Source organism: Mobula birostris, chromosome 21, assembly GCF_030028105.1.
Source record: "Mobula birostris isolate sMobBir1 chromosome 21, sMobBir1.hap1, whole genome shotgun sequence".
NCBI classification, from domain to species: Eukaryota; Metazoa; Chordata; class Chondrichthyes; order Myliobatiformes; family Myliobatidae; genus Mobula; species Mobula birostris.
This window is the reverse complement of record NC_092390.1, coordinates 32,650,647-32,675,219: the sequence shown is the minus strand read 5'-3', so window position 1 is coordinate 32,675,219 and position 24,573 is coordinate 32,650,647. Positions and strand designations below refer to the sequence as shown.

Genomic DNA, 24,573 nt, shown 5'->3' with positions numbered 1-24,573 from the left:
TGTAAGGTGGCTCATGCCTTCCTCAGCTCACATGGGCTTATTAAGTCTCTGAGACACAGCCTTGCTGTTCTCATAGCCACTGCACTTTGAGCAGGCATGGACGAAAAGTTCACTGGAGTTAGTGGGGATGCTGCACTTCCCCAAAGATGTTTTTCCTTGAATCTTTCCCTCTGTCTACCTGGCTCTCTCTTTCCAGGGCAGAGTATCCATTTCAGGAGTCTGGTGTCAGATCTATGTGTGGCATAGTCTGCAAACACCATCTGTTGACTTCCAGGCACTTTGAGATGTACTAGATGCTCTCATCATCCACTCACTAACTTCCACTGAAAGCATTTTGCAGAAGTAGGACTTCCATTCCATAGGACATCTACCTGATTTCTTTGCAGTAATATTACTCTGTCCCCTGCACAAGTCAACGATATTGAGCTTGCTATTTAAAGGCTGCAAAAGAAATAGTATGACATGCTCCTCCACTCTCCTAGATAGCCTTTCCACTATCATGCTCTGCTCTGTTCCACTCTGCTCTGTGCCAGACAAGCTGACAGCTCCTGGTGCAGATCAGGAAAGCAAAACATTAAACCTCATTGGTCATTCCACAATCTGAAGATGTGAGGTAAGCAACCTAGGCAGTGGCATCTGGAAAACCAGCAGTGGCTTAAGAACTTTTATTATCCATTATTATCAATCAGTGGAATGATGCAACAACAAATTGAATTAACTGACTGCTGGCAAGAGAGAGCATAATGTGTTTAAATCACAGATACACAACAACACGCTGGGGGCTAAAAGTGAGTACTTTGTTTGTTATTGAATAATATATGTTCTGAGTTCAATGATCAAGTACTGTTTAATTGAAATGCCATATGCTCCCATCCCACTTCTCACAGAAAGCAGATGACAAAATAAGCAATTTTAGTACATAGTTTTGCTTTAAATTGAAATGGAGTATTTCATTGAAGTTTTTTTATTATTTAAAAAAGGAGATAGCAGTAAGAATGATCTGCTCCTTAACTATAAAGCAGCAGGATTTGTGAGAAGTTTGGTCAGATACTGCTCTTTAAAGAGAGCACGCTGAGTAGCCTGAGAACCTATTTTCTGTGTGTAGAATTCAACAAGAAAGGGCCTAGGAATGCTCAGAAGTTGCAATATTGTTTCCCTTCTTTGATCTTTTCCTCCTGTTGTGTTTCTTCAGATCTCCAACATAGCAGTGTAAGCATCATTGACCTGAATCATATTAAGATTCCTTTTCCTTTATTTTTTTAGAATTGTTTTAGAATGGAAAGAAGCCACTTGGTCCATAGAGATTATTACCATGTCTTGTGTAGTGATCTCATTAGTCTTACTTCTCTGCTCTTTCCAATGGCTCCTCAAATTAGTCACTCCCTAAAGTAACTATAAAATTCTCTTACAGAGTCAATGATTGATTCTCCTTCCATCACACTGACAGGCAGTGAATTCCTGACCATAACTGCAGTTTGAGTTTTTAAAAAATCCCTCTTGTATCAATTTATTTTTATTCTGAGATACCACACGGTAACTAGCCCTTCCAGTCCAATGAGCCCATGCCACCCAATTATGCCCATGCGACCAATTAACCTGCTAGCCCAGATGTCTGGAATGTGGGAGGAAACCAGAGCACCCAGAGTAAACCTACATGGTCACGAGGAGAATGCACAAACTCTTTACAAACAGCGGCCAGAATTGAACCCTGATCGCTCACGCTGTAGAACGTTATGGTAACTGCTATGCGATCGTGCCACTGCTATGATCCTCTTCCATTCCTTAGGACATCCACCTGATTTCTTTCTAATAGCATTATTCTATCTGCACGTCAATGATGATGAGCTCATTATTTAAACACAGCAAAAGAAAGAGCGTGACCCTTCTCTAGATTGTCATTTCACTATCATGTGCTGCTCTTTGCCAGTTTTGAACCTGTGTCCCAGGTAACTGAGCCACCTTATGCACTAATGATGCCTCAATGACCTTGGATATTGGTCATTGTCCCAGTGGAATAATTGGGACTGTTGAACACCAATGAGCATTGAACACCACAGTCTAAGCCAGCCATGATCTAAACAAATTTTCATCAAATGCCCTCTCAAACTTCTTTTGTTCCAAGGAAAACAATACCAGCTTCTTACTTTTAACGTGAAGTCCCTCATCTCCAGAGCCAGTGTAATAATTTTTGAAAATATGGTATCCAGAATTTTTTTTACAGGTTCAGTATAATATTTTCATTCTGTTTTTTTGATTTATGAATCCTGGGATCCCATCCGTTTAACATGCTCCTCCACTATCAAGAACCTTTGCTGGTACCGACTCAGGCGTATCTATTCTTGCACACCTCCAGAACATTTAATTTAGCTAGAACACAGATGGTTAACCACAGGTTCGGCTGAGAAATACCAGTCATGCTAAATTTCTTGTTTTTAAATTGGGAAAAAAATCATTAAAATGGTTGAATTTTTAAAAGGTTTTATTAGAAATATACAAAAATATGAAACTTCTGTTAATTGATAAAAACATAATTATGGTGTGAAAAAAGCAACCAAAAGGCTGACCTAAGTATATCTTTTACATGAAGGTCAACAAATCCATTCAAATGAAGAAGAGGAAGCAACTTTAACTGGCATAAAGCTGAGGGCCAGGGATGAAATGTGTTCTTTATTTTGGCTCACTATATGATTCTCATTTTAACTTTGGAATTTACCATTGAGGGCATAATGGAATCTGTGGACCCAGGTAGCTTTAATTACTTGTGTCCATTTCTTCCCAGTAACTTCAGCATCTTGCTGGGTTGAATACTCTGCCTGAGTTCTCCGGAATCTGCAAAGTTCATGAAAGTGCAAGAACAGCCAATAGCACAGCAGAAGGTGCTTCCACAGGGTTAAATGCATAGAGGGCCTAAACAATGAGACTGACACAATGAAACACAGGCGATTAAATGGAGTGCAGGCACCCACTGGAAAATACACCTCAATATCCTCAATATTCAGATTCAGATTTACTTATCACATGGATATTGTAACATAAACATCATGAAATGTACCATTTGCGCCAACAACCGACACATCCAAGGATGGGCTGGGGGCAGCCTGCAAGTGTTGCCAGACATTCTGGTGCCAATGCAGCATTCTCACAATGCTCAGCAGAACAACACAGAACACAACTAAACAGAACATACCTATTAACAACAGTGAAACAAGCCCCGGTCCTTCCTCTAGGAAGGATGTAGATGCATTGGAAAAGATACAGAGGAGATTTACCAGGATGCTGCCTGGTTTAGAGAGTATGCATTATGATCAGAGATTAAGGGAGCTAGGGCATTACTCTTTGGAGAGAAGGAGGATGAGAGGAGACATGATAGAGGTGTACAAGATAATAAGAGGAATAGATAGAGTGGATAGCCAGCGCCTCTTCCCCAGGGCACCACTGCTCAATACAAGAGGACATGGCTTTAAGGTAAGGGGTGGGAAGTTCGAGGGGGATATTAGAGGAAGGTTTTTTACTCAGAGAGTGGTTGGTGCATGGAATGCACTGCCTGAGTCAGTGGTGGAGGCAGATACACTAGTGAAGTGCCCATACAAAGTCCTCTAATCCTAGGGCACAGCCACCACCTTTGGCTTCCACCTCCGGTACTTGGGCATTCAGAAAAACTGCAGTTACTGGAAACCTGAAACAAAGCCACTAAATGCTGGAAACACTCATCAGATCAGGCACCATCTGAGGAAGGTGAAACAGAGTCATCAGTTTCAGGACAACACCCCATTTTCAGAACTAATTCAGTTCATTCTGTGCTGATAGGTTCTCCAATGTGAAATATGGAATGCTACTAGGAAAGCAAATTTCAAAAGGGATTCAAAAGCTTGCAGATGCTGAAATAGGGGGAAGGCACAAAAATCTGGAGGAGCTCAATGGATCAAACAGCATCTAATGAATGGTCAATGGTTTGGGTCAAGAGAAATCAAAGAAAGACCTGCCCCTTTCCAGGGTCTTTTACAATCCCAAGGACATTGTGCCAATTTGCGTCCATCCACCAAAGTAACTATTGTAGTGTAATGTTCGAAGTGCAGCAGACAATTTCTTCAGTTTATGAAATGCTGTTAAATTTGAAACTCCATTAAAGGAGATCTTTGGTCAAAGGAATGAAAGGCAATTACTATACCACTCACCCAGAGCCACCATGAACACACTATGTAGGCTAAGTTAATAGGACAGCATGGAGTTATAGAATCATAGAGCATGGAAGCAGACCCTTCGGACCAACTCATCTATACTAAACATGGTTGCCACCAACTTAGTCCCATTTATCCATGTTTAGCCCCTAAACCCCACCTACCGTGTGCTTATCTAAACATGGTTTAAATGTTATTATTGAATCTACCTCAACTACTTGCTCCAACAGCTCATGCCATGTACTCACCTCCTTCTGCATGAAGAACCTGCCCCTCAGTGCCTTTTAAATATTTCGCCTCCCACCTTAAACCTATGTTCCTTAGTTCTTAGTCCCACTTCCCTTGGATAAAGACTGTGTGTTCACCTTATCCATACCCCTCATGATTTTATACACCATGTGTCAAGTTAGGACCAGGAAGAGAGTAATGAAGGAACACTCCTTGGTGTGCTCCAAGCTCAACCCACTGAGTAGGAGCATCATGATGTTAAATTTGCCCAAATCCAGTCAGCTCTCATTGACGGATCAGCATGGTCTCACTATTCTTTGTGTCTGAAAGTCACAGGTTCAAATCTGCACTATAGGGATTTTATAAATGATTTAAGAGTGAGAGATAAATATTCTTCCCAGACAAAATTGCAAGGATCCACCAGGGAGGACAGCCACGGGCTCAAAACAGACTTCTTCCTGAAAGTCAGAACAAGAGGTCCTGTATTGAGGCCCTGGGCTGGCCTTCCTGTGTATTTTTATACAATCCCTTCAACAGCGTTGTGCTCCGACAATACGGTTCTTCCAACAGTGAAGCAATGTTGCTCCCCTTCAGAGCAAACTGGTTCAGTCAAATGATCTCAGTAAGTTATAACTGATAACGAGTGCTATGGGAGCAATCTCAGAGTGTGGAAAAGCACTGCTGAGCTACATTGAGGGCTTGTAAATCATTTGCAGGGTCAAGTGGCTTCTGAAGTGATGGGCTTTGGTCTTTATTTAGAACTCTGGATGTCACCTCTGACTGATCATAGCTCAGAAACATACAGCAAAACAAACTATGAAGCAGGGATTGTGGGACAGTGAATTAATGGTCTTTCTCTGACTCATTTGCTCTGTGTCAAAAGATTGCGGATTCAAATCCCACATGAAAAAACTTGAGCATCTATCTATCTGCAACTCTATTACAGTGCAGATGAAATGCTAGACCAGCACTTCTGAAGAAATACCAATATCTTGCAAAGGCCATATATTGGGAGTCCTACTTTGCCGAAAAACTACAGTGAGGGAGCATTACACTTGCCAGAGGGAAGTACAGTACAAGTACTTGCCGTGCCTTAGGACCAATAGAGAACATGCTACGCTACTAGGAAGGCTACCCTGAAGGAGTGCTGCAATGTCAGAGCATTGTGCTGATTCAACATAATGCCCTTCAGAGAGGCAAAGGTTAAGGAGAACTTCGTTGACAGAGAAAACCAGTCCTTGGATGAAATGTTTCATCAAGACATAATCTGCCTTACCAAGTAAATGCAAATATGCAGAGGGCATTAATTTAAGCATCTCTCTCACGTGACAAAGGTCCAACAATTCTCCGCAAACCAACATCTGGATATAAAAAGGTTAATGTATGAGGAGCATTTGATGACTCTGGTCCTGTACTCTTTATATTTTTGAAGTTTGAGGGAGGATCGCATTGAAACCTATTGAATTTTGAAAGGCCTAGACAGAGTGGATGTTAAAAGGATGCTTCCAGTAACTGGGGAGTCTAGGACCAGAGGGCACTGCCTTAGAATATAAGGATGTCCCTTTAGAACAGAAATGAGGAATTTCTTTAGCCAGAGGGTGGTGTGTCTGTCTCCTGAGAAAATACAGATGTAAAGAATTTATTTAAGACCCCCCCATCTGTTTTGCCTCCACACATAGATTACCATCCTGGTCTTCCAGGGGACCAATTTTGTCCCTTGCAGTCCTTTTGCTCTTAACATATCTGTAGAATCCCTTAGGATTCTTCTTCACCTTGTCTGCTAGAGCAACTTCATGTCTTCTTTTAGCCTTCCTAATTTCTTTCTTATGGATGCAAAGTGTTCCCCTACATAAACTTCTGTTACCTGCCCTGTCTCATTCCCTAATGGCAGATCCAGTATCGCACACTCTCTCATTGGGTCTTCTACATACTGATGAAGGGAATGTTCCTGAACACATTTGACACACTCTACATATCTAGTCCTTTTACCGTATGGGATTTCCAGTCAATATGTGGAAAGTTAAAATCACCTACAATAACAACCTTATGTTTCTTGTAACATTCTTCGATCTCTTTACAAACTTGTTCTTCTAACTCCCCAGGGTCTGACAAGGTGTTCCCTTGGACCCTACAGGAGACAAGTATAGAAACTGCTGGGGCCCTGGCAGAGATATTTAAATCATTCTTAGTGACAGGAAAGGATTGGAGGATAGCTGATGTGGCTCTGCTGTTTAAAAAATGCTTTAAACATAAACCAGGAATTTATAGGCCGGGGAGCCTGACATCAGTTGTATTAAAGTTATTGGAAGGTATTCTAAGGGACCAGATATATAAATATTTGGATAGGCATGGACTGATTAAGAATATTCAGCATGGCTTCGTGAGTAGTAGGTTATGTCTAACCAATCTTATAGAGTATTTTGAGAAAATTACCAGGAAAATGGATGTGTCTACATGGACCTTAGTAAGGCATTTGATAAGTTCCTGCATGGGAGGCTGGTCAAGAAGGTTCAGTCACTCAGTATTCAGAATGAGGTAGTAAATTGGATTGGGTACTGGCTTTGTGGGAGAAGCCAGAGAGTGGTAGTAGAGGGTTGCCTCTCTGACTGGAGGCCTATGACTAGTGGAGTGTCGCAGGGATCGGTGCTGGGTCCATTGTTGTTTGTTATCTATATCGATGATCTGGATGATAATAAACACCAGGTGCAAGAGTAGGCCATTCAGCCCTTCGAGCCAGCACCACCATTCACTGTGATCATGGCAGAACATCCACAATCAGTACTCTTTTCCTGCCTTCTCCCCATATCCCTTCACTCCGCTATCTTTAAGAGCTCTATCTAACTCTTTTTTGAAAGAATCCAGAGAACTAGCCTCCACTGCCTTCTGAGGCAGAGCATTCCACAGAACCACAACCCTCTGTGTGAAAAAGTTTTTCGTCAACTCCGTTCTAAATTGTCTACCCCTTATTCTTAAACTGTGGCCTTTGGTTCTGGACTCCCCCAACATCGGGAACATGTTTCCTGCCTCTAGCATGTCCAATCCCTTAATAATCTTATATGTTTCAATCAGATCCCCTCTCATCCTTCTAAATTCCAGTGTATACAACCCCAGTCGCTCCAATAATGTGGCCAACTGGATCAGAGAACTTGTGGATGACGCCAAGATTGGGGTGTAATGGACAGTGAGGAAGAATATCATGGCTTGCAGAAAAATCTGCATCAGATGGAAAAATGGGCTGAAAAATGGCGGATGGAATTTAATGCGGCCAAGTGTGAGGTTTTGCACTTCAGTAGGAACCAGGGTAGGTCTTACACTGTGAATGTTAGGGCACTGAGGAGTGTGGTAGAACAAAGGGATCTGGGCATATAGATCCATAATTCATTGAAAGTGATGTCACAGGTAGACAGGGTTGTAAACCCTGGCACATTGGCCTTCATAAATCAATGTATTGAGAACAAGAGATGGGATGTTATGTTGAAGTTGTATAAGACGTTGGTGATGCCTAATTTGGAGTATTCTCTGTAGTTTTGGTTACCTACCTACAGGAAAGATGTAAACAAGGTTGAAAGAGTGCAGAGAAAATTTACAAGGATGTTGCCAGGTCTGGAGGACCTGAGTTATAATGAAAGATTGAATAGGTTAAGACTGTATTCTTTAGAACATAGAAGATTGAGAAGAGATTTAACAGAGGTATACAAAATTATGAGGGATATAGATAGGGTAAGTGCAAGCAGGCTTTTTCCATTGAGGTTGGGTGGGACTACGACCAGAGGTCTTGGGTTAGGAGTAAAAAGTGAGAAGTTTAAGGAGAACATGAGAGGAAACTTCTTCATTCAGAGGGTCAAGAGAGTGTGCATGTGAGCTCAATTTCAACATTTTAAGAGAAGTTTGGATAGATACATGGATAGTAAGGGTATGGAGGCCTTTGGCTCCGGTGCAGGTGGAAGGGAGTGGGCAGCCCAAGTGTTTTCAGCATGGACTAAATGGGTTGAAGGGCCTTTTTCTTCGCTGTACTTCTCTATAACTGTGAATCCGTGGAATTCATTGCCACAGATGGCTGTGGAGGCCGAGTCATTGGGTATATCTAGAACATAGATTGGTAGTTTCTTGATTAATAAGGATATCAAAGGTTACAGGAGGAAAGCAAAAGAATGAGGTTGAGAGGGATAACATTTTGTACGTGGCCTGTCAACGGCGTCAAGAGCGCTTTACCAAGAGGGATTTCTCGCAGGTCGGCGACGGTTATTTAAAAAGGGAGCTTCGAGAGCGTTAGTCCATTGTACGTGGCCTATCAGCAGCTATAACCAGAGCACCAATCGTGAGTTAAATAGCAGGGAAGGTTCAGGCATATAAGGGAGACACTGCCTAGCAGAGTGGTCGTCAAAGGAGCGATCACCGACGGAGTGATCTGAGGCAGGATGGTCGGGCTTTGGCTCATTTGGGCTTCGGCAATAACGGGTCGAGGCGTGGTCAGTTACCTGTGAGGAATAGAAACAGGAAGTATGTCTGTGAGGCCGGAGTTCTGTACTGGGTGTCAGATGTGGGAAGTCTGGGAGACTCCCAGCCCCCCGGACGGCCACATTTGTGCCTGGTGCATCGAGTTGCAGCTCCTTAGGGAACTGGAGCTGCAGCTCAGTGACCTTCATCTGGTCAGGGAGAGTGAGGAGCTATAGGCATGTAGTGACACCGGGGCCTCGGGAGACAGATAAGTAGGTAACAGTCAGGAGAGGGAAGGGCAAGAGTCAGATACTAGAGAGCACCCCTGTGGCTGTTCTCCTTAACTATAAGTACTCCTGTTTGAGTACTGTTGGGGGACGGCCTGCTTGGGGGAAGCAACAGTGGCTGCGCCTTTGGCACAGAGTCTGGCCCTGTGGCTCAGAAGGGTAGGGAAAAGAAGAAGATAGCAGTGATAAGGGACTCTATAGTTAGGGGGTCAGACAGGTGATTCTGTGGATGCAGGAAAGAAATGTGGATGGTAGTTTGCCTCCCAGGTGCCAGGGTTCAGGATGTTTCTGATCATGTCCACGATATTCTGAAGTGGGAAGGTGAACAGCCATAAGTCGTGGTACATATTGGTAACAACGACATAGGTCAGAAAAGGGAGGAAGTCCTGAAAACAGATGAATGGGAGTTAGGAAGGAAGTTGAGAAGCAGGACCTCAAAAATAGTAATCTCAGGATTAATGACTGTGCCACACGACAGTGAGTATAGGAGTAGAGTGAGGTGGAAGATAAATGTGTGGCTGAGAGATTGGAGCAGGGGGCAGGGATTCAGATTTCTGAATCATTGGGTCCTCTTCTGGGGCAGACGTGACCTGTACAAAACAGAAGGGTTGCACTTGAATCCCAGGGGGACCAATATCTTGGCAGGGAGGTTTGCTAAGGCTATTGGGGAGAGTTTAAACTTGAATTGTTGATGGATGGGAACCGAACTGAAGAGAAGGAGGAAAGGGCGATTGGCTCACATATAGAGAAACCTTGGAGACAGTGCGAGAGAGAGGATAGGTAGGTGATAGAAAAGGGATATACTCAGAGCCATGGTTTGAGATGTGTCTTTTAATGCAAGAAGCATCATGAACAAAGCGGATGAGTTTAGAGCGTGGATCAGTACTTGGAGCGACGATCTAGAAGATTATAAGGCTAGCAGGAAGGAGCTTGAGAATGAAATTAGGAGAGGCAGAAGGGGCCAAGAGCAAGATTAAAGAAAACCCCTAGGCATTCTACAAGTATGTGAAGAGCAACAGGATAATATGTGAGAGAATAGGACCAATCAAGTGTATAAGTGGAAATGTGTGTATAGAACTAGAGGAGATAGCTGAGGTACTTAATGAATACTTTGCTTCAGTATTCACTACAGAAAAGGATCTTGGCGACTATAGGGATAAATTACAGCAGATTGAAAAGCTTGAGCGTATAGACATTAAGAAAGAGGATGTGCCCAAGCTTTTGGAAAACATCAAGTTGGATAAGTCTCTGGGACCTGATGAGATGTACCCCAGGCAAGGGAGGAGGTTGCCAATCCTCTGACAATGATCTTTGCATCATCAATGGGGACAGGGGAGGTTCCGGAGGATTGGAGGGTTGCAGATGTTGTTCCCTTATTCAAGAAAGGGAGTAGAGATAGCCCAGGAAATTACAGATAAGTGAGTCTTACTTCAGTGCTTGGTAACTTGACGGAAAAGATCCTGAGAGGCAGAATTTATGAACATTTGGAGAGGCATAATATGATTAGGAATAGTCAGCATGGCTTAGTGAAAGGCAGGTCATGCCTTACGAGCCTGATTGAATTTTTTGAGGATGTGACTAAACATTTTGATGAAGATAGAGAGCAGTAGATGTAGTGTATATGGATTTCAGCAAGGCATTTGATAAGGTACCCCATGCAAGGCTTTTTGAGAAAGTAAGGAGGCATGGGATCCAAGGGGACCTTGCTTTGTAGATCCAGAACTGGCTTGCCCACAGAAGGCAAAGGATGGCTGTAGATGGGTCATATTCTGCACGGAGGTCAGTTATCACTGGTGTGCCTCAGGGATCTGTTCTGGGACGCCTTCTCTTCTTGATTTTTATAAATGACCTGGATGAGGAAGTGGAGGAATGGGTTAGTAAATATGCTGATGACACAAAGGTTCGGAGTATTTTGGATAGTGTGGAGGGCTGTCAGGGGTTACAGTGGGATATCGATAGGATGCAAAACTGGGCTGAGAAGTGGCAGATGGAGTTCAACCCAGTTAAGTGTGAGGTGGTTCATTTTGGTAGGTCAAATGTGATGGCAGAATATAGTATTAATAATAAGACACTTGGCCATGTGGAGGATCAGAGGGATCTTGGGGTCCGAGTCCATATGACACTCAAAGCAGGTTGACTCTGTGGTTAAGAAGGCATATGGTACATTGACCTTCATCAACCGTGGGATTAAGTTTAAAAGCCAAGGAGTAATGTTACAGCTATATAGGACCCCAGTCAGACCCCACTTTGAGTACTGTGCTCAGTTCTGGTCACCTCGCTACAGGAAGGATGTGGAAACCATAGAAAGGGTGCAGATGAGATTTACAAGGATGTTGCCTGGATTGGGGAGCATGCCTTACGAGAATAGGTTAAGTGAACTTGGCCTTTTCTCCTTGGAGTGGCGGAGGATGAGAGGTGACCTGATACAGGTGTATAAAATGATGAGAGGCATTGACCATGTGGAAAGTCAGAGGCTTTTTCCCAGGGCTGAAATGGCTATCACGAGAGGGCTCAGTTTTAAGGTGCTTGGAAGTAGGTACAGAGAAGATATCAGCAATAACTTTTTTACACAGAGAGTGGTGAGTGCATGGAGTGAGCTGCCGGCGATGGTGGTGGAGGCAGATACAATAGGATCTTTTAAGAGACTCCTGGCTAGGTACATGGAGCTTAGAAAAATAGAGAGCTATGGGTAACCCTAGGTAATTTCTAAAGTAAGTACATGTTTGGCACAGCATTGTGGGCCAAAAGGCCTGAATTGTGCTGTAGTTTTTCTGATCTTTCAGCCATGATGGAATGATGGAACAGATGCGATGGGCTGAACAGCCTGATGCTGTTCCAAAAATAGATATTCTGGTTATCAACACATGGCTATTTGTGGGGATGTAGCACAAACTGGCGGCTTGCTATATTCTCTCCATTATAACACCGACCACAATTCAACTGTACTTCATTGGCTATGTAGAGGTTTGGAACAGCCAAAGGCTGTGAAAGGTGTTGCTGAACTGGAAGCCTTTCTTCGTTCTCCTTTCTCAACACTTGTATCCCTACTCATATTCAAACAGTGAGTCAAAGCAATCCACAAAGGACCAGCCTAAAGCAGTTTTGAACTCTCCGGCATTAACTTCCCTTTCTTCCTGAGCCCTAGAGCATGAAACTGATACTGTTTCTGGGAGTGGACAGCGATTAGGAAATCTTACTGCCTCCTTCAAGGCACGCTCTTCATCAGCTTGAATCTATTTCTGGACATGTTTGTGAAATATCATTCTGGTGATGGTAACCAATTTCAGCAAAGATCTAATGAACCAACCTGTACCATGTCCTGTTCATCATTGACCAATGCAACACTGCACCCCCGCTCTCTCTAGTATTACTTACTCTAGGCATTGTTGGAAAATACTGGACAAAATCCTTGGTTGCAGTCATTTTGTTTTAGTGATGACCTTATAAGCGTTATTGCCTAGAACTTAATTTTCATGCACTAAGCATGTACTCAAGTAAGACCATAAAACAAAGGAACAGAAGTAGGCCATTCGGCCCATCGAGTCTGCTCCACCATTTTTTCATGAGTTGATCCATTCTCCTATTTAGTCCCACTCCCCCGCCTTCTCACCATAACCTTTGATGCCCTGGCTACTCAGATACCTATCAATCTCTGCCTTAAATACACCCAATGACTTGGCTTCCACTGCTGCCCGTGGCAACAAATTCCATAGATTCACCCATCTGACTAAAAAATTTTTTTCGCATTTCTGTTCTGAATGGGCGCCCTTCAATCCTTAAGTCATGCCCTCTTGTACTAGACTCCCCCATCATGGGAAACAACTTTGCCACATCCACTCTGTCCATGCCTTTTAACATTTGAAATGTTTCTATGAGGTCTCCCCTCATTCTTCTAAACTCCAAGGAATACAGTCCAAGAGCGGACAAACGTTCCTCATATGTTAACCCTCTCGTTCCTGGAATCATTCTAGTGAACCTTCTCCATACCCTCTCCAACGTCAGCACATCCTTTCTTAAATAAGGAGACAAAAACTGCCCACAGTACTCCAAGTGAGGTCTCACCAGTGCCTTATAGAGCCTCAACATCATATCCCTGCTCCTATACTCTATTCCTCTAGAAATGAATGCCAACATTGCATTCGTCTTCTTCACCACCGACTCAACCTGGACTAGTATTAGTAGCACTAGTATTACTTGGATCTTCAAAGCAAAATAAATGAAATTGAGCACATACAGTATAAATTAGAATTAGTGCAACCATGGTTTAGTATCATGCACTAAAATGGGACCATGCAAGTCCCATCATAAGTTGTATGAAAGGATTGCAACTATTTATCATGTTGTTTCCTTCATGATTGAAGGATTTAAAGCCAAAGTTTAAAAAACCATCTTCACAGCAGTTTCAGTTCAGCTCCAGAAAAGGCTGCCGTGAAGTTGAGGGAAAATATCTGAGTGGTGCTGGGGAATCAATAATGTCTTTAATGTCTGGTCACCTGGTCTTGATTTGGCACACTGACTGGTATACTGCAGGTATCTCCAAGCCATAACACGGTGCAGCCTGATCAAGCGGTCAGTGATTGCGGTGTGCTGCTCAGAATGCTTTTGCACGAAAAGGCTGGGATCAGTGAAGGGAGCACATCGGATTCATCTTCTCATTGAAAAGCGAGACTGTCAGATCCTATGTGGCACACATGGAAGTGACACTGCAGTCCATTTCTGATGTCTGCGCGATGGTTCTCTATGAGTGAACTTTGAAATTTGCGGGTTGCCATAAAAATCTCCACTCTTTGGCTATAGTAGAAGTACCTGAGTGGATTCACAAAGTATATAAGTGAGCCCAGCAGAAGCATAATCAGGTTCAGCTTAACCAAACGGTTTGTATTCAAACAGATCCTGTTTCTGGGCTAAGTTGTTCGAGGTAAATTGTAAAAGGCAGCATAAATGTCACTTCCTTCACAAAACAACAGTTATTTTTCTCTTGAGTAAAGCATTTAATCACAGGCTTGTGATCTCCTTTACAAGCCACTTTAGGCAAAACTAAATAAAGAACATTTTTCAGAATCCCAAAGACATTGAAGCAGGCTTTAGGAAGGAATAGTGACTGATAACATTCAGCTCAGCTTTCGATTTTTCAGAGTTTGTCAAACTACTAGCAAAGATGATGAATAACTGTAGATCTACCACATTGATAGCAAACCTTCAAATCATTTATGCTATTTAGTAGCCATGACAAAATAGATGTTGAGATGTTTCTATCAGTGAAAGAGTTGCAAACAAGGGGACTTAGTTTAAGCTCAGAAGGGGTGTATGTTAAACAGAAGTTTTCAGGAATTGCCTCTCACAGAGGGTACTGAATCTCTGGAATCCTCTGCCTCGGAGTGTTATGGAGTCTAAATCAAAGGGAGTACTTAAAGAGAAAGCAGGTAAACTTTTGAGGTCTTTTGGAAACAAGCACAGAAAAGGAAATAATGCTTCAGGCAAATCAGCTATGATAATATTGGATGGTGGGACAGACTTCATGGGCTGAGTGGCCTACACCTAATCATTGATGTCACCAAAAGTCTGTCTGCCAATCTTGCGATTACAGCTTTATTTATTAATCTTTAGTATGCCTCTTTGTCAACACTCATTGAAAGTGAGTGCGGGAGCCAAAACCTGTTGAACTCATGCCTGACCATTGTACTGTGGACAACAGCATAAATCAGTCCAGCCTGTTGTTTTAGTAGTATGTTACTAAACATAATCACAGTGCTAAAAACTGGACTTTGCAGATACTGTACTGGAAATCTAAACTCAACCAGGAAATGCCGGAAGTGCTCAGCAGGTTAGGTAGTACCTGTGGAGAGAAACAGTGACCATTTCAGTTTGACGGCCTTCCATCAGAATTGAGAACAGTGAAAGGTGAATAAAGTCAGGTTGTAGAGGATCAATTTTATTCGCCATATCCATTTACAAGTACACTCAGTGGCCACTGATTGTATGATCGTGGTCTTCTGCCTACAATGCTTTAGCCCATTCACTTCACGGTTGGATGTGTTATGAATTCAGAGATGCTCTTCTGCACACCACTGTAGTAACATGTGGTTATTGGAGTTAATGTTGCCTTCCTGTTAGCTTGAACCAGTCTGGCCATTCTCCTCTGACCTCTTTCATTAACAACACATTTTTGCCCACAGAACTGCCACTCACTAGTTTTTTTTTGTTTTTCACACCATTCTCTGTAAACTCTAGAGACTGTTGTGCATATAAATCCCGGGGGATCAACAGTTTCTGAGTTACTCAAACCAGCCTGCATGGCACCAACAATCATTGCATGGTCATAGTTACCTAGATCACATTTCTTCCCCATTCTGATATTTGGTCTGAACAACAACTGAACCTCTTAACCATGCCTTCATGCGTTGAGTTGTAGCCACATAATTGGTTAATTAAATATTTGCATTAATGAGCAGGAATTCAGGTGTACCTAATAGACTCTAAGTCTCCGAATCGTGCCGTTGGGGGGAAGGAAAAGTAACAACAAATTTTGCATAATCCCATTGTGATTATCCAGTCAATATACTTGAATAGGTAGCAATGAGTGTAGATAGGGTGTCTGGTCATCTACAGCCGAAATAATTTTCCTTTTTGCCTATCTTTTCAGATGGTTCTATAGATCCAGTTAGTAATTGGGTGGACTCTAGGAGATTTATCCCTTGGTTTAATGTTGAGGTAGGGAAAAGGCTGAAAGATGGGTTGTCTGTCTATGCAGAAGAATTTATGGTCATTATCATTAGTTTGCAATGGGTTGAACAAGTTAAGTCGAATAGAGTTGTGATCTGCTCAGATTCTGCCTCAGTACTGCAGAGTCTGGATTCAAAGCCTGATCTGTTGATGGGGGTGTACTACAAGTTGTGTGATCTGGAGAGTGCAGGAATAGTAGTACAGTTTTGTTGGGTACCCGCATATGTAGGTGTATTGGATAATGAAAGGGCAGATGTCATTGCAAAACAGGCACTTACTAAGTCTGAGGTAGATCTCATAGTCAATATAGGAAATATTGAAGCCAAATCTTGTATTAGGTTGGCTAGGATTAGAAAATGGCAGAATTTGTGGGGTAGGAGTGGGACAGGGAGGTAGTGTTACAATTTAGTTTCCTCAGTTCAAGGGAGGCGCCTTTAGGGACGGAATAGGTTGGCAGATTGATATTTGCACTCTACTTTGGCACTTGTTGGTAACATGGGAATGGGTGGTGTGACTTTTGAAAGGTACCAGAGGCAGTGGAACATGTGATCATGGTGTGTCACTGATAGTCATTGGAACTTAGGAGGCTGTTTAGGCAATTATTGGGTAGATCTGGGGAGCCTAGGCTGCAGAATATTCTGATTTGGGAGGCAGGATCTGATCCCTGTCACGGTTCCTGTCATACTCTGTTACAGTAAGTGGCAATAGTGCAATTTCATGATTGGTGTGAGTAACCATCAGCACGAAAGAAGAAAAAGAATGAGTGTAGGTCATAAAGTGGGAGTGCAGGTCTTGCTGCTGTGCTAAGTATATAATAATGTAATAAAGCTCCTGAATGTTGCATAAGCAGAGATTTATTATTAATGAGTGTTTGGTGGGGTTATGGTGTACTTACCAGGACAAAAGACCAAAAGACATAGGAGCAGAATTAGGCCATTTGGCCTCTCGAGTCTACTCCGCCATTCAATCATAGCTGATCCTTTTTTTTCCCCCTCCTCAGCCCCACTCCCTGGCTTTCTCCCTGTAACCTTTAAGCCATGTTCAGTCAAGAAATACACCCAATGAACTGGTAACAAGTTCCACAAATTCACCACTCTCTGGCTAAAGAAATTTCTCCACATTACTGTTTTAAATGGGCGCCCCTCTACCCTGAAGCAGTGACCTCGTGTCTTAGACTCCCCCACCAAGGGAATGTCCTTTCCACATCCACTCTGTCTAGGCCTTTCAACATTCGAAAGGTTTCAGTGAGATCCCCACTCATCCTTCTGAGTTCCAGTGAGTACAGACGCAGAGCTATCAAACATTCCTCGTATAATAACCCCTTCATTTCCTGGAATTATCCTTGTGAACTTCTCCTGAATCCTCTCTAATGCCAGCACATCTTTTCTCAGATGAGGAGCCCAAAACTCTTCACAATACACAAGGTGAGGTCTCACCGGTGCTTTATAAAGCCTCAGAATCATATCCTTACTCTTGATTTCTAGACCTCTTGAAATGAATGCTAGCATTGCATTTGCCTTCCTCACCACTGACTCTACCTGAAAGTTAACCTTTTGGGTGTTCTGTACAAAGACACCCAAGTTCCTTTGCATCTCAGATTTTTGGATTTTCTCCCCATTTAGAAAATAGTCTGCACATTTATTTCTACTACCAAAGTGCATGACCATTCATTTTCCAATAGCGTATTTCATTTGCCACTTTCTTGCCCATTCTCCTCATCTGTCTAAATCCTTCTGCATCCTACCTGTTTCCTCAACACTCCCTGCCCCTTCCACTAATCTTTGTATCATCTGAAAACTTGGCAACAAAGCCATCTATTCCATTATCTAAATAATTGATAACCAGCATAAAAAAGAAGTGGTCCCAATACCAGCCACTGAGGAACACCACTAGTGACTGGCAGCCAACCAGAAAATGATCTTTTTATTCCCTCTCGCTGCCTCCTACCAATCAACCATTGCTCTAACCATGCCAGTAACTTTCCTGTAATACCATGGGCTCTTAACTTGGTAAGCAGCCTCATGTGTGGCATCTTGTCAAAGGCCTTCTGAAAGTCCAAATATTCAACATCCACTACATCCCCTTTATCTATCCTACTTGTAATCTCCTCAAAGAATTCCAACAGGTTCGTCAGGCAGGATTTTCCCTTAAGGAAAGCATGCTGACTTTGTCCTATCTTGCCCTGTGTCACCAAGTACTCCATAACCTCATCCTTAACAACTGACTCCAATATCTTCCCAACCACTGAGGTCAGGCTAACTGGTCTGTAATTTCCTTTCTGCTGCCTTCCTCCTTTCTTAAAGACTAGAGTGACATGTGCAATTTTCCATTCCTATAGCACCATGTCAGAGTCCAATGATTTTGAAAGATCATTACTAATGCCTCCACAATCTCTACTGCTACTTCATTCAGAACCCTAGGGTGCAATTCATTTGACCCAGATGACTTAAGTACCCTTGGGTCTTTCAGCTTTTTGAGCACATTCTCCCTTGTAATAGTAAATGCACTCACTTCTCTTCCCTCACATCCTTCAGCATCTGGCACACTGCTAGTGTCTTCCACAGTGAAGACTGATGCAAAAACTCATTTAATTCATCTGCCATCTCCTTGGCTCCCATTTTTATTTCTCCAGTCTCATTTTTGAGAGGTCTACTCTCATCTCGCTTTTATTTTTTACATACTTGAAAAAGTTTTTACTATCTACTTCAGTATTGTTTGCGAGCTTGCTTTCATATTTCATCTTATCCCTCCTAATGATTCTTTTAGTTGCTCTCTGTAGGTTTTAAAAAGCTTCCTATTTCTCTGTCTTCCCACTAACTTTTGCTTTGTTGTATGCCCTCTCTTTTGCTTTTACATTAGCTTTGACTTCCTCTGTCAGCTACAGTTATATTATTTTGCCATTTAAGTATTTCTTCATTTTTGGAATACACCTATCCTGCACCTTCCTCATTTTCCCCAGAAACTCAAGCCATTGCCACTCCACTGTCATCTCTGCCAGTGTCTCCTTCCAATTTACTTTGGCCAATTCCTCTCTCATTCCACTGTAATTTCCTTCACTCCACTGCTACGTCAGACTTTACTTTCTGCTTATCAAATTTCAAGTTGAACTCCATCATATTGTGATCACTGTCTCCTAAGGGTTCTTTTACCTTAAGCTCCCTAATCTCCTCCAGTTCATTACATAACACCTGGTCCAGTATAGCTGATCCCCTAATAGGCTCAATGACAAACTGCTCTAAAAAACCACCTCGTAGGCATTGAACAAACTCACTTTCTTGAGATCCATTACCAACCTGATTTTCCCCAATCAACCTGCATGTTGAAATCTCCCATGACTATCATACCATTGCCCTTTTGACTTGCCTTTTCTATTTCCTGTTGTAATCTGTGGCCAACCTCCCAGCCACTGTTGGGAGGCCCGTATATAACTGCCATCAGGGTCCTTTTACCCTTGCAATTTCTTAACTCAACTCTCAAGGATTCAACACCTTCCAATCCCATGTCACATCTTTCTACTGATTTGATGTCATTCTTTACCAGTAGAGCAATGCCACCCCCTCTTCCTACCTTCCTATCCCTCTGATACAACGTGTAACCTTGGGCACTCAGCTGCCAACTACAAGCCATATGAAGATGCACTTTTTGACTTGACTACCTATATAAAGTTTTGTAGTGCTGATTATCTGACTTTACTGGACTGGGACTGTATTGGGACATGAAGCCAATACATAATCTAGGAGAGCCTAGATGGTCTTGGAGGATGACCCTGAGCTCACTTTCTTGAGCTCACTTTGAACTTCATTGGAGCCACAAATTGAGGGATCACAGTGGGAGTGTGATGAAGAACTAAAGTGACAGGCACTTGGAAGGCAGGGTCACCATTGCAGGTTCATCAAAGGTGTTCTGTAAAGTCACTCAATTTACTTTTGATCTGTAGCAAGAGAGGAGCCTGTATCTTCAGCAGTGAATACGCAACTAAATTGGTGAAGTTGCTTTTTCACCTGAGAGGAATTTTCAGTCCTGTATTGAGGAAGGGGGAAGTAAAAGGGCGGGTGTTGCACTTCCTGTATTTGATCAGAAAGGTTCCACAGCAGAGATATTGGGCGTGATGCAAGAGGCAACCAGAGTGGCCGAGAGGAGAATACTGTAAGGAGCATATTTTTTTTTGTGCAGAATATAGAATCACCTCAAATAGTTTAGTCAAGGAAAGTACTAAGACACCTCCTTCTATAACATAACAAACAGCTAACATTGCGGTTCAGCATGTTACAGAGGAAGCTCAACACTTGGGCCCTGTGGCTTGGTATACCAGGGTGGCCTAAAAAAACCCATTAGATTGGTGTGACTGCTGAATCACAGCTCTACTTCCATTGAACGCTGATCTGTTGTCTTTTCCTGGACTGGAAGCTTTCCTATTCACCCCTAGCCATTTACCGTGGCTCTGTTGTCTCTTGTTAGCCAGGCAACCCAGATTAATAAGTTGCAAACTGTACTGATCGGATCCAGAGCTGATCAGGGTCATCCTCCAAGACCATCTAGGCTCTCCTCACTTGAAGTTGCATCACAGTCCCATCTCCTGTCATTGAAGAAGAAAGTTGTGAACAATCCAATTAATGTAAAGACACATAGGGGATGGAATGAGGAGATTGGTTCTTTGTACAATATATATTATGTAAATGATAGATTTTCTAAAACTGGATTATAATGTGTATATTATTGGTGTTTCTTCGTAACTTCTGGACAGAGGCTAGTAAGAGAGGAAAGTAAACAACGTAGGACTCTTGGTAAAGACAACGTGTGGTTGGAGGTTATTGCTCTTTAGTTAGTTCATCATTAGGGTTGGAAAGAAAGGAGTTAATAACATTAATGGATCCCACCTTCCTTTCCGTCTTCATCCACCTCTCCTTCTCCTCTTGAAAAACAAAAAAAATCACGGAAGTTGGAAATGTGAACTGAAAATATATACTGTAATCATGGTTATATCATTTCTCTCTGTCCATCTGCAGGGTTCAGTACATTCTGCTTTTATTTTAGATTTCCAGCATCTGCAGAGTTCTGATATTCCCTTTCTCAGAACTGCCTTGCATCCTGACAGGTTTGTAGCATGTACAACTGTTAATCCACCTCCTCTTTTCGTCTGACAAGTAATAGCAAGATTTGTTCCAGTATTCTCACAAAACGGTGCAGCCTACAAACCTTGATATGTGGTTACTGAGTATGGCAGAGTTGTTTCAGAGCAGTCAGGGGAGTGGAAGTGTTGCTTGGGAGGGGTATTATCTACTCAATAATGATTCTTGCAACAGTATGGCTCCGATCATAGGCCTTCTGCACCTGTCTGTCTGAATTTGGGCGGCACGTTGGCTTAGTGATTAGCGTCATGATATTACAGTGCCAGGAACACGGGTTCAATTCTGCCGCTGCCTGTTAGGGCCAGAAGGGACTGTTACCATGTTGTGTTTCAGAACCAAACTAAATGTTATGTATTCTTGTATATTTTGACCTTTACAGGTTCCTGTCAAGCTTCTCTGTGCGCTACTTACAGAACGTAATGTGAGAGGGCATACTGGGTAGATGACTTACAAGCAAAATAAACAGCTGCATGCATGTTCCTCATCTCTTCAGCTCTGGTGTGTTGCTATTCACGGCCTCCCGACTTCCCTGTACTACAAACGTAACACTAACTACCTCATTAAAGTCATGAAACATACCATGTGATGTCCAACAGCAAACCTTTAACCTTTCATAATAACCTTCACACACTCAGGATATTCACAGACAATAGAGTCTGTGTGAGATGTAGTCACTGTCATAACATGGGAAATGTGTCATCGAAATTACAATTAGCATCGTCTCATTAACTGCAATGAAATAATGGCCGGAAATCTGTTGGGAAAATTTAGTTGAGGGACTGATGTTGGCTAACACTGTAGAATTTCTCAGTACTAAATTGGAGTTCTAGTCTGGATTATATGCTAAAATCCCCATTCTCGGGATTGTCTGACAATGCCAATATCCCAGTATCAACTCTACACAGCTCATTGCCGTCTACAGCAGTAAAAGAAGATACAAGATTGAATTGAATGGAATTGAATTGACTTTATTATTTACATCCTTCATATACACGAGGAGTAAAAATCTTTGCGTTATGTCTCCGTCTAAATGTGCAATATGCAATTTATAGTAATTTATAATAAATAGTATGTATAACAGGACAGACAATGTAACATAAAAATACAATTGTGTCAGCATGAATTTATCGGTCTGATGGCCTGGTGGTAGAAGCTGTCCCGGAGCCTGTTGGTCCTGGCTTTTATGCTGCAGTAGCGTTTCCCTCATGGTAGTAGCTGGAACAGTTTGTGGTTGGGGTGACTCGGGTCCCCAGTGATCCTTCGGGCTGTTTTTACACACCTGTCTTTGTAAGTGTCCTGAATAGTGAGAAGTTCACATTTACAGATGCGCTGGGCTGTCCGCACCACTCTCTGCAGAATCCTGCGATTGAGGGAAGTACAGTTCCCATACCAGGCAGTGATGCAGCCAGTCAGGATGCTCTCAATTGTGCTCCTGTAGAAAGTTCCTAGGATTTGGGGGCTCATACCAACCTTCTTCAAATGCCTGAGGTGAAAGAGGCGCTGTTGTGCTTTTTACACCACGCAGACCACGTGAGCTCCTCGGTGATGTTTATGTCAAGGAACTTAATGCTTTTCCCCACTCAACCCCAGATCCATTGATGTCAATAAGGTGTAGCCTGTCTCCATTCCTCCTGTAGTCCAAAACCTGCTCCTTTGTTTTTGCGATATTGAGGGAGAGGTTGTTTTCTTGACACCACTGTGTCAGGGTGATGACTTCTTCTCTGTAGGCTGCCTCATTATTATTTCAGATTAGGCCAATCAATGTAGTATCGTCAGCAAATTTAATTAGCAGATTGGAGCTGTGGGTGGCAACACAGTCATGGCTATGTAGAGAGTAAAGGAGGGGGCCTAGTACACAGCCCTGATGGGCACCTGTGTTGAGGGTCATAGGGGCAGAGGTGAGGGAACCCACTCTTACCACTTGCTGGTGATCTGACACAGACATCCCACCCTGCAAAAACTCATTTCAGGGAGGTAGTACCATCAATTTGTGGGAGACTCCTGGAACTTCTGGGAGAGGTGGGATGCCTGCAATAGAGTAGCTCCTTAGCAGCTAGTCAGCTAGTTTAAATAAAGTTAGCTATGCTAATGGACGAATGACACCTGTTAAGCTCACCTCAACATGTCTTTTACAGTTTTAACCCCCCATGGGCAATAGAAAAGTCACTGTTGCAAACAGTGCAGCGAGCAACACTGTCATTATTTTGACCCCTATTAGGCAGGGGTACACTTTAGCGTAGTCTGGGGTGACATACGTTTTATATTTTCTTTTTTTTGGAACACTCTGCCATGGCACTCTCTCGCTCTCTCTCGCGCTCTTGCTTGCTTTCTCTCACTCGCTCGCTCTCAAAAAAATTGATTTCCATGATATTGTATATAATTTGCAGGCATCAGGGAGCCACTATTCATATGCGGGAGACTCCCGGAACTTCCGGGAGAGGTGGGATGTCTGTCTGACAGGAAGTCCAGGATTCAGCTACACAAGGCATGGTGAAGGCCGAGGTCTCTGAGTTTTTTGACAAGCCTGGAGGGAATTATGGTGTTGAATGCTGAAGTGTAGTCGAAGAACAACATTCTTACATAGGCATTCTTCTTCTCCAGATATTTAAGGACGGTGTGTAGAGCTGTGGTTATTGCGTCATCTGCCAATTGGTTGTGTCGGTAGGCGAACTGCACACAGCACAGATCACAAGTTGTGGGATTGTTTTTTTTTCCCCCAAATCAATGACTGCTGGAACATCTGCTGGAGAATTTTCCACTGCACTTTGTATCGACGAGCATCTGCAAATGGAAAAAGAAATAAGGCAGGCAGAAATAAATAAGCAGCAGCCATCCATGGCAAAGGGAATGAAAAAAACGTCAGTGAAAATGAAAGCACTTTGGGACTTGCTTTACAGATGTTGCTTTGTAGGTTGTGTTGTCCTGCTGAGCATAGTGGGCACGCTGTGTTGGCGCGGGAATGCGTCGTGACACTTGCGGGCTGCCGCCAGCACATCCTGAGGTGTGTTGGTTGTTGATGCAAATGACACATTTCACTGTATGTTTTGATGTATATGTGATAAATAAATCTGAATCTAAAGTGACATCTTTTTTTTTAAGGACGACAACCAAAGGTATACTCAATCACTTCATGGAATGGAAGTGCTCTTTTGAAGTCAAAATCCCTTGACTTGGATATGAGTAACTTGTTTATCTCCTTTGATGAGAAGTGCTGAACATGGTTAACTTTACTTCCATCCTTCACTCTATTAAGGACAGGTGCAGCACACCTGAAGTTTGTTCTGGAACAGAACATGCTGGAAACGTGTAACAGGACAGGAAGCATCTCGGGAATGAAACAGTTAAGGCTTCAAGTCAGAGACCCTTCCATTGAAATGTTAGCAACACACATCAAAGTTGCTGGTGAACACAGCAGGCCAGGCAGCATCTCTAGGAAGAGGTACAGTCGATGTTTCAGGCCGAGACCCTTCGTCAGGACTTTTGAAATGTTACTTCTGTTTCTCCTTACAGGAAACTGTCTGACATGCTCAGTGTTTCTAGAGCAGGGGTAGGCAACCTTAAGCACAAATGATTTTCTAGCATGCGTTATTC

General features: G+C 42.8%; 1 long non-coding RNA gene across 1 annotated transcript; it reads left to right on the top strand.

Annotated features, from left to right (window-relative positions):
* The first annotated feature begins 294 nt into the window (after nt 1-294).
* Nucleotides 295-23,879, top strand: LOC140185923 (uncharacterized). Its single transcript, XR_011882753.1, has 3 exons — nt 295-788; nt 21,362-21,480; nt 23,370-23,879. It is a non-coding gene; the product is annotated as an uncharacterized lncRNA (long non-coding RNA).
* The last annotated feature ends 694 nt before the right edge of the window (nt 23,880-24,573 follow it).